Source organism: Delphinapterus leucas, chromosome 8, assembly GCF_059928025.1.
Source record: "Delphinapterus leucas isolate spDelLeu-1000000601 "Yukka" chromosome 8, BTC_Dleu_Yukka2, whole genome shotgun sequence".
NCBI lineage: Eukaryota > Metazoa > Chordata > Mammalia > Artiodactyla > Monodontidae > Delphinapterus > Delphinapterus leucas.
The window spans coordinates 54,187,549-54,202,991 of record NC_143136.1 but is presented as its reverse complement, the minus strand read 5'-3'; the positions used below and the strand labels follow the sequence as shown (position 1 = coordinate 54,202,991).

General features: G+C 41.8%; 1 protein-coding gene across 1 annotated transcript in view; it reads right to left on the bottom strand.

Moving 5' to 3' along the window:
* The window catches only part of SESTD1 (SEC14 and spectrin domain containing 1), a 150,272-nt gene extending 135,104 nt beyond the window's left edge, over nucleotides 1–15,168 (bottom strand). Inside the window, exon 1 of the mRNA XM_022570146.2 lies at nucleotides 15,000–15,168. The gene's annotated coding sequence lies outside the window, so the exon portion shown is untranslated. The remainder of the gene's footprint in view (nucleotides 1–14,999) is intronic.
* Nucleotides 15,169–15,443: the final 275 nt, after the last annotated feature.

Genomic DNA, 15,443 nt, shown 5'->3' with positions numbered 1-15,443 from the left:
ACAGCCCACGAGCCACAACTACTGAAGCCCGCGCGCCTAGAGCCCGTGCTCCACAACAAGAGAAGCCACCGCAATGAGAAGCCTGCACACCGCAACGAAGAGTAGCCCCGGCTTGCTGCAACTAGAGAAAGCCCGCATGCAGCAACAAAGACCCAACGCAGCCAAAAATAAATTAATTAATTTTTAAAAAAAAGAAGAAGAAAGTGTATATAGTATGGAAGAAGCAGTATTTGCATAGGTACAGAAATATCATTTGTGTAAAATGGTTGGGAAAGCACATACGTATACAAAAATTATTTCTGGAAGGATACATAAGAATCTGATAACACTGGTTGACTTTGTAGAGAGAACTCTGTAGCTGAGGAACAGAAATAAAAGACTTTTGATTGTGTCCTCTTGCACTTTTTAAATTTTAAAATATATGAGTATATTACCTACTCAATTAACTTTTAAAATTAAAAGTATGGGGCTTCCCTGATGGCACAGTGGTTGAGAGTCCGTCTGCCGATGCAGGGGACACGGGTTCGTGCCCCAGTCCGGGAAGATCCCACGTGCCGCGGAGCGGCTGGGCCCGTGAACCATGGCCGCTGGGCCTGCGCGTCCAGAGCCTGTGCTCCGCAATGGGAGAGGCCACAAACAATGAGAGGCTCGCGTACCGCAAAAAAAAAAAAAAAATTAAAAGTATGACAAGGACCTGAACTCAGGCAAAGCCCTGGAAATAACATAGGGGAATAATTAGAGAGAATTTTAGGAAATTAAAAAATCTAATCTCCTCCACCTACCAGTTACCCACACCCCCTTCCTCACTTTTCCCACCAACCTCATTTCTCCTTATGCAGTGCAAACATTTTATTCTAGCCAAACCAATCTGACTCCCGACCCCAACAAATCAGCTTGTTCCCCAATTCCTTATCCCTCCCAACAAAACCTAGCTCTTAAATTAAAAGCCACCCACCTATTTAGCTATTCAGCATCCTGTAGTCTGTCTGTAACAGAGACGGCAAATACAGACACTCACGCCATCACTACTCCTACATCCATGACAACAACACTGCTCAATGATCACAGGAGCCTTTCCCACTAAATCTACACACTGCCTCCAACTACTTCTTAACGCGGTCCTCCATGCAGCCATCATTATCAACCAAAGCTGGCCCATGAAATAAAACCTATTCGCCATACTACTCTACTATATTGATCTGTTTGCCTTGATATGTTCCTTCATGAATTTCATATATATTCATTTACACATACCCCTATTTTGTTCTGAAAAGGATTAATGAGACTTATAAGAATACATGAACTATAAAAAGTTAATAGATTTAAAATATTAGCAGAAGAATAAAGAAAACACCAAAAATGATGCCACGAAAAAAGCTGAAAAAATGTACAGCATAAAACCTGTATGCCTACTCTGGGGTACGCTACAAATCTGGCTCTGGTTTTCTAACAGCCATCACAAAAAGAAGAACCCAGTCCACAGCCCAGGAGATAAAGAGAAAAGTACTCGGAAGAGGAACTATTCTTGGTACTTAGACCAAACAGTAATTTTTACAAAGCAAAGAGAACACTATAGAAAGAGCAAGACATACAAGATACACAACTACCAGTTTTCAAAGAGTTGGGATGTTTCTGATAGTATCCATCAGGAGAACCTACAGTGTCTCACCAAAGTCCAATGCAGCAAAACTAATTTTACAAGGAGCAGACACAAGTTTTAGAACTCTCTGTGTCCCTTCACTTGGTCTCCTCCTTCATTGCCTCCCTAACTAAATATAAACTCTTTGAAGACTAGAACCATGTTGTGTAACTCTTATAAAGCTCACAGTGTTCTGTATCCTGCAAAATAGCAAGCATTCAGTATCAGTGAGAATTTACCGAGAGCAATTCAAGCCTATTCTGAAAAAATTCTCTAATCTAAACATAGGAATTCTCACTCATACTAAATAGGATAAAAATGATACTGAAGCCTCAAGAGATAATCTCTAAACCTTCTATACTATTACTGAATTGCAATTTAATTTATGATGTCTCAACAGCATTTTTTGTTTTGCATATCCCTGGCACAAGGCTTGCAGAAATGCCAAATCAGTATCACTAAATCTGATCAAATAAAATGGCAATCCCTATAAAATGAAAGACAATATTACTATCTTTCAAGAATGTAAGCAATAGCTCTTTACAAACCAGCTGACAAAGGCAGTTTCATTTTTTAAATGACTCTGCAAGTCCTGTAGCAGACAATGAATTATAATGCAGATATTCTCTACTCCTTTCCAAGAAACTGTAGTTTCTGTAAATGCCAAACTGCCAGAGAACTATACTTCCCAGCTCTTCCATACACACGTCCATTCATAAATACATACATACACACCACTATCAAACACTGATGTAAAGCTTATCTTTCCCTTTACAACCACTCCCTACCCCCTCTTCTTTACCTGGTCAAACTGAAAATGAATGAAGCCTAATAAATTTAGGTAAAGCGATTATGAGCAACACAAGTATTTAAAAACTTAAATTAGGGCTTCCCTGGTGGCGCAGTGGTTGGGAGTCCGCCTGCCGATGCGGGGGGCGCGGGTTCGTGCCCTGGTCTGGGAGGATCCCGCGTGCCGCGGAGCGGCTGGGCCCGTGGACCACGGCCGCTGGGCCTGTGCGTCCGGAGCCTGTGCTACGCGGCGGGAGGGGCCGCGGCAGTGGCAGGCCCGTATACCGCAAAAAAACACTTTAAATTACTACTCTTAAGCAGAGGCATTAGGACACATTAACAATCTCTGTATTTTATTAATGGAAATCGTTAATAAATAAAAAGTCTCATCCTACATTGGTTTAACTTTTTTAATACACTTAGTATTTCAGTTTGCAGAATGCTCCTCATTTGGTATTCCCTGTATGCAGGGGAACACCCTACCGTCCCGGGAGGGGATAGCTGTAATAAGTGAAAGAACATGGACAGGACTGCGGGGTCCACCAAATGGACCTCAGAAAATCTAATTCCTGTGCCTTTGTTTCTTCAACCATAAAATTGAGAAATGACAATCATCTCTATCTGATAAATTATTGAGAGGATAAAATGAGGTAAGATTTGTAAACTGCCTAGTAAATTGCATGTAAAATAGATCCTCAATAAGTGTCAGTTCTCTTGCTCTTTTCTTATAGGTAAGGAAACAGAAAGAGCTTAGCAGGTGACTGGTCCAAGGTCAATGCCTAATCAGTGTAATACGTATGCTAAAACTCTAACTTAAGGACTCTTGCCACTACATCACACAGCCTTAACAGAACCCAATACCTCATGTTCATCACTGTTGGGCACTCATTACATGAAAAGAGAAAAAACCCTAACAATTTGTACACCTATTAGATGCCAAGCACTATATTAACTTCTTTCCTCATGACTACCTACAAAGTAGGTGTATTTATCCCATTTTACTGAGAAATTAATTCATCCAAAGTCACAAGGCTAATAAGTGATAATGCAAAATTAATCCAGGTCTGTTTACTACTTTCCCCTACTATCCTGCCTCAAAAGCATACAAGTATTTAAAAATAACTGTCTATCAAAATTAAATTCTAAATGGCCTGGAAATTTTTTTTTTTTTTTTTTTTTTTGCGGTATGTGGGCCTCTCACTGTTGTGGCCTCTCCCGTTGCGGAGCACAGGCTCCGGACGCGCAGGCTCAGTGGCCATGGCTCACGGGCCTAGCCACTCCGAGGCATGTGGGATCTTCCCGGACCGGGGCACGGACCAGTGTCCTCTGCATCGGCAGGCGGACTCTCAACCACTGTGCCACCAGGGAAGCCCGGCCTGGAAATTTTTATAGATCCTTCCAATTTATTAGTGGAAACTGTCCCTAGCGTCACCATCCTTTCTCCTTAAATTTGTTCTTGTTAGGCTAAAACAATTTACAGTAACCTCAGTGACAAATTTACATTTGTATAGCATATTACAGATTAGTATTATAAATTTTTTCATTCTTATTAGATGCAACAACAGAAGTTTTTCACGCATTAGCTCACATCTCCTTTAATACTTTCAAGATTTCTGTGATGTAGAGATTATTACCATTTTACAGGTAAGGAAACAGAAGTTTGAAAAAGGTAAGTAACTTGCTTAGGTTATACAATTAGTAAGAGCAGGGCTCTACCTCGATCTCTCTAAGAGAAAAGCGCATATACTCTTGCATCCATCAATTCATTTAATCATTTGCGTTTGTCAATTTACTCATCAGGGCTGGGGGAAGGGATGTGTGTGGGGGAAGAACTTGTTTAACAAAAATGTAACAGAAAATAAAGGCCAAACCTTGATAAAACAATAAAAACAGGAAAAATCAGAAAGGCTGTCCCAGATCTCTTCACTCCCTGCAAGGTTGCCAGGTGACTGCCAATAAATGTTTACAGGGCAGTTTCAACTATTCCAGAGCACAGAGGAAAAAATGAGAATTTCCCAATTCATTCTTAGAGGCTAGCTTAATCTTGACACCAAACACTCAAGAATAGTAAACTAAAAGTGAGACATAAATATTATGTTTATCCTTTGTGATTATAGAGGCAAATGTCTTAATAGATTTAAGTGAAAAACAAATAAATATGTGTAGTATGATCTCTTTTATAGAAGAAAAATCACTGAATACACATGTATGTACTAAGTATGGCATACAGGTGTATTCAGTGTGTATTTGTACATATACACATAAACGCAAAGATACAGGTTTGGAAATATAAACCCCAAACTGTTAACAAGGTTACCTGGGACAGAATTGGTGTCTGGGGTGCAAGAAGGGAAGGGGACAAATAGTGAAGTGAGATTTTTTTACTTTTACTCTATATATTCCTGTGTTATTTGTATTTTTATGATTAACATGTATATTTGACAATTAAAATACACAAATGAAAAGTACGGCCTAATAGCCATTTGATGTATCTCCTCTACTTGTTATAGTGAAAACTAATTCTTTTATTCACTCATTGGGCATTCATTTATCTAACAAACACTTAGGGTACAATCCTACATGTGGACACTGAGCTAAGTAAGCACTTGTGCCAGCCACCAGGTACTTAGAGCCTGTTTTTAATCCCAGGATGGAACATGTATTTCCTTCCATAAGACAGTGTTGTTTTAAGTCAAGTTCTAATTTTTATTATTTATTATTTTTTAGGTCATATGCCAGGGATAAGAAATATTTTCTTATTTGCCTTTATTCTAAGAAAGAGTACTGGATATTTTTTATTGAATTTTTTTTTTGCAATTAAAAAAATGCATTTGTATTCATTCATTCAACAAAGGTTAGAGTACCTCTTATGACATGTTTGAGCACAATGGCAGACAGTGGATATGCAAAGATGAATAAATAACATGTGGCCTCTACTTACCCTCTAGGGAGCTGAGAATTTCACAAACCTGCTATGTCTGATACAGAGTAAGTAGCACATAAAAACTGAAATATATACCTTAGTAATCCTGCACTTCAATATGAATCTGGCAAATGCCCTGTTCAAAAATAAAAGTTAATTTGTGTAACCCAGAAATATCTTAATGTTTATGAAAACTGTGAAATTATTCAATTACTCTAAGGTTAAAGGGTATAAATTAGTGGGAAAATAGAGAACATGGAAGCTCCAGGGGAACAGACAGTGCGATGGCTCAGTGAACAGTGGGTTCTAGGATTAGCTATGCCAGTAAAAAGCTGTTACTAGGTTTGTTACCCAAAGAAAATATGGAAATCATATCTACCTTATTAGGACAGGAGAAATCAAAGAATTTATTCAAAAAAGTATAACAAAACCTGGAAAACATGAGGCAGTGTGGCCACAACACCTGCTTTTTGTTGTTTGGTCTCATTTATTTTATTTTCCCCCTACTCTGTCAATGATTAGCCAAGCAAATCTGCAAACACAATTTAACTTCTGTATGCCTCATAAAGTGGCAAGAATGCAGGAAGCAGAATCAGAAGACCTGAGTTTACATTCAGACCCTGACTCTTATTAACTCCACAAGGTTAAAAAATGAGCAAATTACTTAACCTCTTTGAACCTTAGCTTCCTAGCATTAAAATAGAGATAAATATTTTACAGTGTTATTTCAAAGACTAGATGAGAAAATACGTGTGAAAACATAAACTTAGAAACTACGAATTTGGTTCAAGATGGCAGAGTAGAAGGACGTGCTCTCACTCCCTCTTGCGAGAGCACTGGAATCACAACTAACTGCTGAACAATCATCAACAGGAAGACACTGGAACTCACCGAAAAAGATACCCCACATCCAAAGACAAAGGAGAAGCTGCAATAAGACAGTAGGAGAGGCGCAATCACAATAAAATCAAATCCCATAACTGCTGGATGGGTGACTCACAGACTGGAGAACACTTATACCACAGAAGTCTACCCACTGGAGTGAAGGTTCTGAGCCCCACATCAGGCTTCCCAACCTGGGGGTCCGGAAACGGGAGGAAGAATTCCTAGAGAATCAGGCTTTGAAGGCTAGTGGGATTTGATTGTAGGACTTAGACAGGACTGGGGGAAACAGACTCCACTCTTGGAGGACACACACAAAGTAGTGTGTGCATCAGGACCCAGGGGAAGAAGCAGTGACCCCAAGGAAGACTGAACCAGACCTACCTGCTAATGTTGAAGGGTCTCCTGCAGAGGCGGGGGGTGGCTGTGGGTCACTGTGGGGACAAGGACACTGGCAGCAGAAGTTCTGGGAAGTACTCCTTGGCGTGAGCCCTCCCACAGTCTACCATTAGCCCTACCAAAGAGCCCAGATAGGCTCCAGTGTTGGGTCACCTCAGGCCAAACAACCAACAGGAGGGAACCCAACCCCACCCATCAGCAGACAAGCAGATTAAAGTTTTACTGAGCTCTGCACACCAGAGCAACACCCAGCTCTACGCACCACCAGTCCCTCTCATCAGGAAACTTGCACAAGTCTCTTAGATAGCCTCATCCACCAGGAAACTTGCATAAGCCTCTTAGATAGCCTCATCCACCAGAGGGCAGACAGCAGAAACAAAAACAACTACAATCCTGCAGCCTAAATCCTGCAGCCTGTGAAACAAAAACCACATTCACAGAAAAATAGACAAGATGAAAAGGCAGAGGACTATGTACCAGATGAAGGAACAAGATAAAACCCCAGAAAAACAACTAAATGAAGTGGAGATGGGCAACCTTCCAGAAAAAGAATTCAGAATAATGATAGTGAGATGATCCAGGACCTTGGAAAAAAGAATGGAGGCAAAGATCCAGAAGATGCAAGAAATGTTTAACAAAGACCTAGAAGAATTAAAGAACAAACAGAGATGAACAATACAACAACTGAAATGAAAACTACACTAGAAGGAATGAAAAGCAGAATAACTGAGGCAGAAAAACGGATAAGTGACCTGGAAGACAGAATGGTGGAATTCACTGCTGTGGAACAGAATAAAGAAAAAAGAATGAAAAGAAATGAAGACAGCCTAAGAGACCTCTGGGACAACATTAAATGCAACAACATTCGCATTATAGGGGTCCCAAAAGGAGAAGAGAGAGAGAAAGGACCCAAGAAAATATTTGAAGAGATTATAGTAGAAAACTTCCCTAACATGGGAAAGGAAATAGCCGCCCAAGTCCAGGAAGCGCAGAGAGTCCCATATAGGATAAACCCAAGGAGAAACACGCCGAGACATATAGTAATCAAATTAGCAAAAATTAAAGACAAAAAAAATTATTGAAAGCAGCAAGGGAAAAATGACAACAAACAAGGGAACTCCCATAAGGTTAACAGCTGATTTCTCAGCAGAAACTCTAGGAGCCAGAAGGGAGTGGCATGACATATTTAACATGATGAAAGGGAAGAATCGACAACCAAGATTACTCTACCTGGCAAGGATCTCATTCAGATTTGATGGAGAAATCAAAAGCTTTACAGACAAGCAAAAGCTAAGAGAATTCAGCACCACCAAACCAGCTCTACAACAAATGCTAAAGGAACTTTTCTAAGTGGGAAACACAAGAGAAGAAAAGGACCTACAAACACAAACCCAAAACAATTAAGAAAATGGTAATAGGAACTTACATATCGATAATTACCGTAAACGTGAATGGATTAAATGCTCCAACCAAAAGACACAGGCTCATTGAATGGAGACCCATATAAAAACAAGACCAATATATATGCTATCTACAAGAGACCCACTTCAGACCTAGGGACACATACAGACTGAAAGTGAGGGGATGGAAAAAGATATTCCATGCAAATGGAAATCAAAAGAAAGCTGGAGCAGCAATACTCATATCAGATAAAATAGACTTTAAAATAAAGAATGTTACAGGAGACAAGGAAGGACAATACATAATGATCAAGGGATCAAACCAAGAAGAAGATATAACAATTATAAATATATATGCACTCAACATAGGAGCACTTCAATACATAAGGCAACTGCTAACAGCTATAAAAAAGGAAATCGACAGAAACATGATAATAGTGGGGGACTTTAACACCTCACTTACACCAAAGGACAGATCATCCAAACAGAAAATTAATAAGGAAACACAAGCTTTAAATGACACAAGAGACCAAACAGATTTAATTGATATTTATAGGACATTCCATTCAAAAACAGCAGATTGCACTTTCTTCTCAAGTGCACGTGGAACATTCTCCAGGATAGATCACATCTTGGGTCACAAATCAAGCCTCAGTAAATCTAAGAAAACTGAAATCATATGAAGTATCTTTTCTGACCACAACACTATGAGATTAGAAATCAATTACAGGAAAAAAAATGTAAAATACACAAACACATGGAGGCTAAACAATATGTTACTAAATAACCAAGAGATCACTGAAGAAATCAAAGAGGAAATCAAAAAATACCTAGAGACAAATGACAATGAAAACACGATGATCCAAAACCTATGTGATGCAGCAAAAGGAGTTCTAAGAGGGAAGTTTATAGCAATACAATCCTATCTTAAGAAACAACAAAAATCTCAAACAAACAATCTAACCTTACACCTAAAGGAACCAGAGAAAGAAGAACAAACAAAACCCAAAGTTAGTAGAAGGAAAGAAATCATAAATATCAGAGCAGAAATAAATGAAATAGAAACAAAGAAAACAATAGCAAAGATCAATAAAACTAAAAGCTGGTTCTTTGAGAAGATAAACAAAATTGATAAACCTTTAGCCAGACTCATCAAGAAAAAGAGGGAGAGGACTCAAATCAATAGAAATGAAAAAGGAGAAGTTACAACAGACACCACAGAAATATAAATCATTGTAAGAGACTACTACAAACAACTCTATGCCAATAAAATGGACAAGCTGGAAGAAATGGACAAATTCCTAGAAAGGTGTAACCTTCCAAGACTGAACCAGGAAGAAACAGAAAATATGAACAGACCAATCACAAGTAATGAAATTGAAACTGTGATGAAAAATCTTCCAACAAACAAAAGTCCAGGATCAGATGGCTTCACAGGTGAATTCTATCAAACATTTAGAGAAGAGCTAACACCCATCCTTCTCAAACTCTTCCAAAACATTGCAGAGGAAGGAACACTCCCAAACTCATTCTATGAGGCCACCATCACCCTGACACCAAAACCAGACAAAGATACTACAAAAAAAGAAAAGTACAGACCAATATCACTGATGAATATAGATGCAACAATCGTCAACAAAACACTAGCAAACAGAATCCAACAACACATTAAAAGGATCATACACCATGATCAAGTGGGATTTATCTCAGGGATGCAAGGATTCTTCAATATACACAAATCAATCAATGTGATACACCATATTAACAAACTGAAGAATAAAAACCATCTGATCATCTCAATAGATGCAGAAAAAGCTTTTGACGAAATTCAACCCATTTATGATAAAAACTCTCCAGAAAGTGGGCAAAGAGGGAACCTACCTCAAAATAATAAAGGCCATATATGACAAACCCACAGCAAACATCATTCTCAATGGTGAAAAACTGAAAGCATTTCCTCTAAGATCAGGAACAAGACAAGGATGTCCACTCTCACATTTTTTTTTTTTTGCGGTACGTGGGCCTCTCACTGTTGTGGCCTCTCCCGTTGCGGAGCACAGGCTCTGGATGCGCAGGCTCAGCGGCCATGGCTCACAGGCCTAGCCACGCCGTGGCATGTGGGATCTTCCCAGACCGGGGCACAAACCCGTGTCCCCTGCATCGGCAGGCAGACTCTCAACCACTGTGCCACCAGGGAAGCCCCTCACCAGTATTATTCAACATAGTTTTGGAAGTCCTAGCCAGGGAAATCAGAGAAGAAAAACAAATAAAAGGAATACAAATTGGAAAAGAAGAAGTAAAACTATCACTGTTTGCAGATGATATGATACTATACATAGAGAATCCTCAGAGGCCACCAGAAAACTTCTAGAGCTAATCAATGAATTTGGTAAAGTTGCAGGATACAAAATTAATGTACAGAAATCTCTTGCATTCCTATACACTAATGATGAAAAATCTGAAAGAGAAATTAAGGAAACACTCCCATTTACCATTGCAACAAAAAGAATAAAATACCTAGGAATAAACCTACCTAGGGAGACAGAAGACCTGTATGCAGAAAACTATAAGACACTGATGAAAGAAATTAAAGATGATACCAACAGATGGAGAGATATACCATGTTCTTGGATTGGAAGAATCAATATTGTGAAAATGACTCTACTACCCAAAGCAATCTACAGATTCAATGCAATCCCTACCAAATTACCAATGGCATTTTTTACAGAACTAGAATGAAAAATCTTAAAACTTGTATAGAGACACAAAAGACCCTGAATAGCCAAAGCGGTCTTGAGGGAACAAAACGGATCTGGAGGAACCAGACTCCTTGACTTCAGATTATACTACAAAGCTACAGTAATCATGACAATACGGTACTGGCACAAAAACAGAAATATAGATCAATGGAACAGGATAGAAAGCCCAGAGATAAACCCATGCACCTATGGTCCACTAATCTATGACAAAGGAGGCAAGAATATACAATGGAGAAAAGACAGTCTCTTCAATAAGTGGTGCTGGGGAAACTGGACAGCTACATGTAAAAGAATGAAATTAGAACACTCCCTAACACCATACACCAAAATAAACTCAAAATGGATTAGAGACCTAAATCTAAGACCAGACACTATAAAACTCTTAGAGGAAAACATAGGAAGAACACTCTTTGACATAAATCACAGCAAGATCTTTTTTGATCCACCTCCTAGAGTAATGGAAATAAAAACAAAAGTAAACAAATGGGACCTAATGAAACTTCAAAGCTTTTGCACAGCAAAGGAAACTACAAACAAGACGAAAAGACAACCCCCAGAATGGGAGAAAATATTTGCAAACGAATCAATGGACAAAGGATTAATCTCCAAAATATATAAACAGCTTATGCAGCTCAAAATTTAAAAAACCCAATCCAAAAGTGGGCAGAAGACCTAAATAGACATTTCTCCAAAGAAGACATACAGATGGCCAAGAGGCACATGAAAAGCTGCTCAACATCACTAATTATTAGAGAAATGTAAATCAAAACTACAATGAGGTATCACCTCACATCAGTTAGAATGGGCATCATCAGAAAATCTACAAACAACAAATGCTGGAGAGGGTGTGGAGAAAAGGGAACCCTCTTGCACTGTTGGTGGGAATGGAAATTGATACAGCCACTATGGAGAACAGTATGGAGGTTCCTTAGAAAGCTAAAAATAAAATGACCATATGACCCAGCAACCCCACTACTGGGCATATACCCAGAGAAAACCATAATTCAAAAAGACACATGCACCCCAATGTTCACTGAAGCACTATTTACAATAGCCAGGTCATTAAAAAAAAAAAGAAACTACTATAAATTAAACAGACATTTTTCCAAACAAGATATATAAATCGCCAATAAGAACATAAAGATGCTCAACATCATTAGCCATTCGGGAAATGCAAATGAAAACCACAAGATACCACCTCACACCCACTAGAATGGCTATCATCAAAAAGACAACTTTGACATGTGTTGGAGAAAATGCAACCCTCATACTTTGATGGTGGGAATGTAAAATGATGCAGCAGCTATGGAAAATAGTTTGGCAGTTCCTCAAACAGTTACAGTTACCTTGTGATCCAGCAATTCCATAGCTAATTATATACCCAAGGAAACTGAAAACACATGTCCACACAAAAACTTGTAAATGAGTGGTCATAGCATTATTACTCATACTAGCCAAAAAAGTGGAAACAACTGAAACGTCCATCAACTGATGAATGGATAAACAAAATATGGCGTATCTATACAGTAGAATATTATTCAGCCATAAGAAGGAAGTATCTTGATACATGCATAATATGCATGAAACCTGAAAACATTACGCTCAGTGAAAGACACAAAAGGCCACATATTGTGTGATTCCATTCATATGAAATGTCCACAATAGGCAAATCCATAGAGACAGCAAGTAGACTGGTGGCTGCCAAGTGAGATGAAGGGGAATGGGAGTGGCAGCTAATGGGTACGAGGGTTTCCCTTCAGGATGTTCAAAACGTTCCTTGAATTAGTGATGAGGTTTGCACTACCTTGTGAATACACTAAAACCACTAAATTGTACATGTTAAAAAAGTGAATTCCACAGTATATGAGTTATATTTTAATAAAACTATTCTAGAAATTTAAGTTTCTGCTACTTTATTTATTTTTGACCATGCTGGGTCTTCGTTGCTGCGCGCTGGCTTTCTCTAGTTGCGGCAAGCGGGGGCCGCTCTTCATTGCGGTGCGTGGGCTTCTCATTGCAGTGGTTTCTCTTGTTGCCGACCATGGGCTCCAGGCGCTCGGGCTCCAGTAGTTGTGGCATGCGAGCTCAGTAGTTGTGGCTTGCAGGCTCTAGAGCACAGGCTCAGTAGTTTTGGCACACGGGCTTAGTTGCTCCACGGCACGTGGGATCTTCCCAGACCAGGGCTCGAACCCGTGTCCCCTGCATTGGCAGGCAGATTCTTAACCACTACACCACCAGGGAAGTCCCTCTGCTACTTTTTAATAGTTAATATCCTTTTTTCAGGAGGCTGTTCCTGCTGCTTGTAACAGCTACGAAAGCTCTTTGAAGTTAGATGTTACACAGATGAATGGTATTTTTAATAAAGTGAAACTACTAATTATGCCAGAGAAACTTTCTGCAGATCAGATTAATTTGGTATTATTTTATTTCTTCAAAAGAAAAGTCCTTATTAATATCGTTTGTTTTTAGGGAGTAGAGAGAGGTTCAAGGAGTCTTTATAGAGTACATTTTTTAAAAAGGCTAAAATATAGTATTTTGTTTTTAAATTAGTGGACATTTAGTTTTCAGACATGCCCATCAATCAACTAAAACACAAGTAGATGGAACTTTGCAACCTCTACCTCTTTCCATGTTCTGCATTCTGCTGTCAGATTCTAGGTCCATCACCAGTTCCTTCCAATTATTATTCACAGGAGTTAAAATGCTTGGTAAACTTTTAAGTGCAATCAATTCATTCCCTAATGCTAGGGAATTTACAGAGTAGGCCCAATTTTTAAGGTTAAATTTAGTCTAGATTGTTTGAATAAATATACAACAAAATGATTTCCTCGAATTTGGAATACAAAAACAATCTATAGAGTTGTGTAATGCTTTCTAAGTCCTTTGGGAATTTTTTCCTGAATTTGGTCATGGGGTAAAGACAGTCAGTCACTAACTTTTGTCCACACAAAGTATTATGTATAAAAGCTTCCTGGTTCGAGAACAAAGAAGTACTTTATTGCTCAAAGCAGAAGGCAGATATTTTCCTTCCCTTTAGTATTGTTATACTAAAATAGCATACCAATGAAACCAGCTAGGTAACAGCATGACCCCAGGTATGTAAACAAAGATAAATTGTTCTTTATTTTGTATTCTTCCTTGGGGGGAAGAAAAAGTTTCTCACATCTAAACAAATAAGGCTCATCAAGCCAGAGTAAAAACTACGGGTTACTACTTCCCAATATGGGGGTATTTTGAGTGGTGATCTTAATATGAGAGTCTGCCAACCTATGCTAGCATGCATGGTGGGTATACTTGGCACAGACAAAATGCGAAGAAAGAGGCGACCTGTCAAACAGCTGTATCGAGTTACTCCCTCAACGGCGCTTCCAACTTCTTGGGTGATGTCTGTGTAAGAAAGATGTCAAAGCACCAAGAAGAGAACCACGGCGGCAGTCGCAGCAGCAACCAGGACCAAACGGTGCATCCCAGGGTGAAATGCCACAGGAACCCTCAAGAGCCGGCCAGACTGCGGTTCCTTTCCAATATGAGTCTACCTCACATACAAAAATAAATACACAGCCAGATAACCCTGCCAACCCGCTCTCCCTTCCCGTTGTGACTCCTCCAAAGGCTGGAGGGGGGTTAACAGCCCGCAGGCCCGGGAGAAGCCAAGCCCCACACCCCGAGGGAGGCGTCCAGGAGCCTCGGTGCAGCCCGGGGGCCTCGGGCGGGCGTCCCCCACCCGCCGGCCAGGGCTGGTCACCGGCCACACAAAGGAGCAAGCCGCGGGCGCTGGACACGGGGGCTCGCCCGGGAGCCGGGCGCCACATCTGGTCCCCGCACGCCGGGTTGACAAGACCCGCCGTTAAATAAGGACTAACGCCCGTACCTGTTGCACGATTCGGGTCCCTTTCACCCAGAAATGAACAAGGGCGCTCAGAAGGGGAGACGCGCGGGCCGCCCGGGCTTTGCGGGCCGCGACCGCACCCGGCAGGCGGCGCGGAGGCAGGGGCCGCCCGCGGGGCTCCCACCTCTGGCGCTTGCTTTGTCTGCGGTGGCGGCGGGGGCTGCGGCGGGGCGGGTGCGCCCCTCCCTCAGTCGCGCGGCCCACGCTGGGGAAGAAAGCCGGGCCCGCCGCCGCCGCCCGCCCGCGCTCCCTGCCCGGCCGCTGGGCCTGCGCGCTCCTCCCGCCCGGGCCGCCCGGGCCGCGCGGCGGCCACACTCACCTGGCTGGCGCTGGCGCTGGCTGCCCGACGTTCCGGGGCGGTGGGGAGGACGCGGGGACGCGAGCAAGGCTCGAGCGGAGGCGGAGGGCGAGGCGGGAGGAAGGCGGACTGAGGGCGGAGCGGGCCCGGGAGGCGGTGGCGGCGGCAGCGGCTCCAGTCACTCGCGGCAAATCGCGTCCCGGCCCCTCTGTGCGTCAGGCAAGGGGCGGCGGCGCGGGAGGCTCGGCGACCTCCCGTCACCCTCAGCCCGACTCGCGTCCGTGCTGCCCCGCGCGCGCCCGGGTAGCAGCGGCGCAGCGACACCGCCCGCACGGGAAAGGGGCGGGGCTGGGAGTCCCACGGGGGCTGGGGATTGGGGGCTGGGCGAGGAGGGGGCTTCCGACGCCACCAGGCGGACCCCGCTCTCCTCACCACCCGCCGAGCTTCCAGCTCCCAAGCCCACAG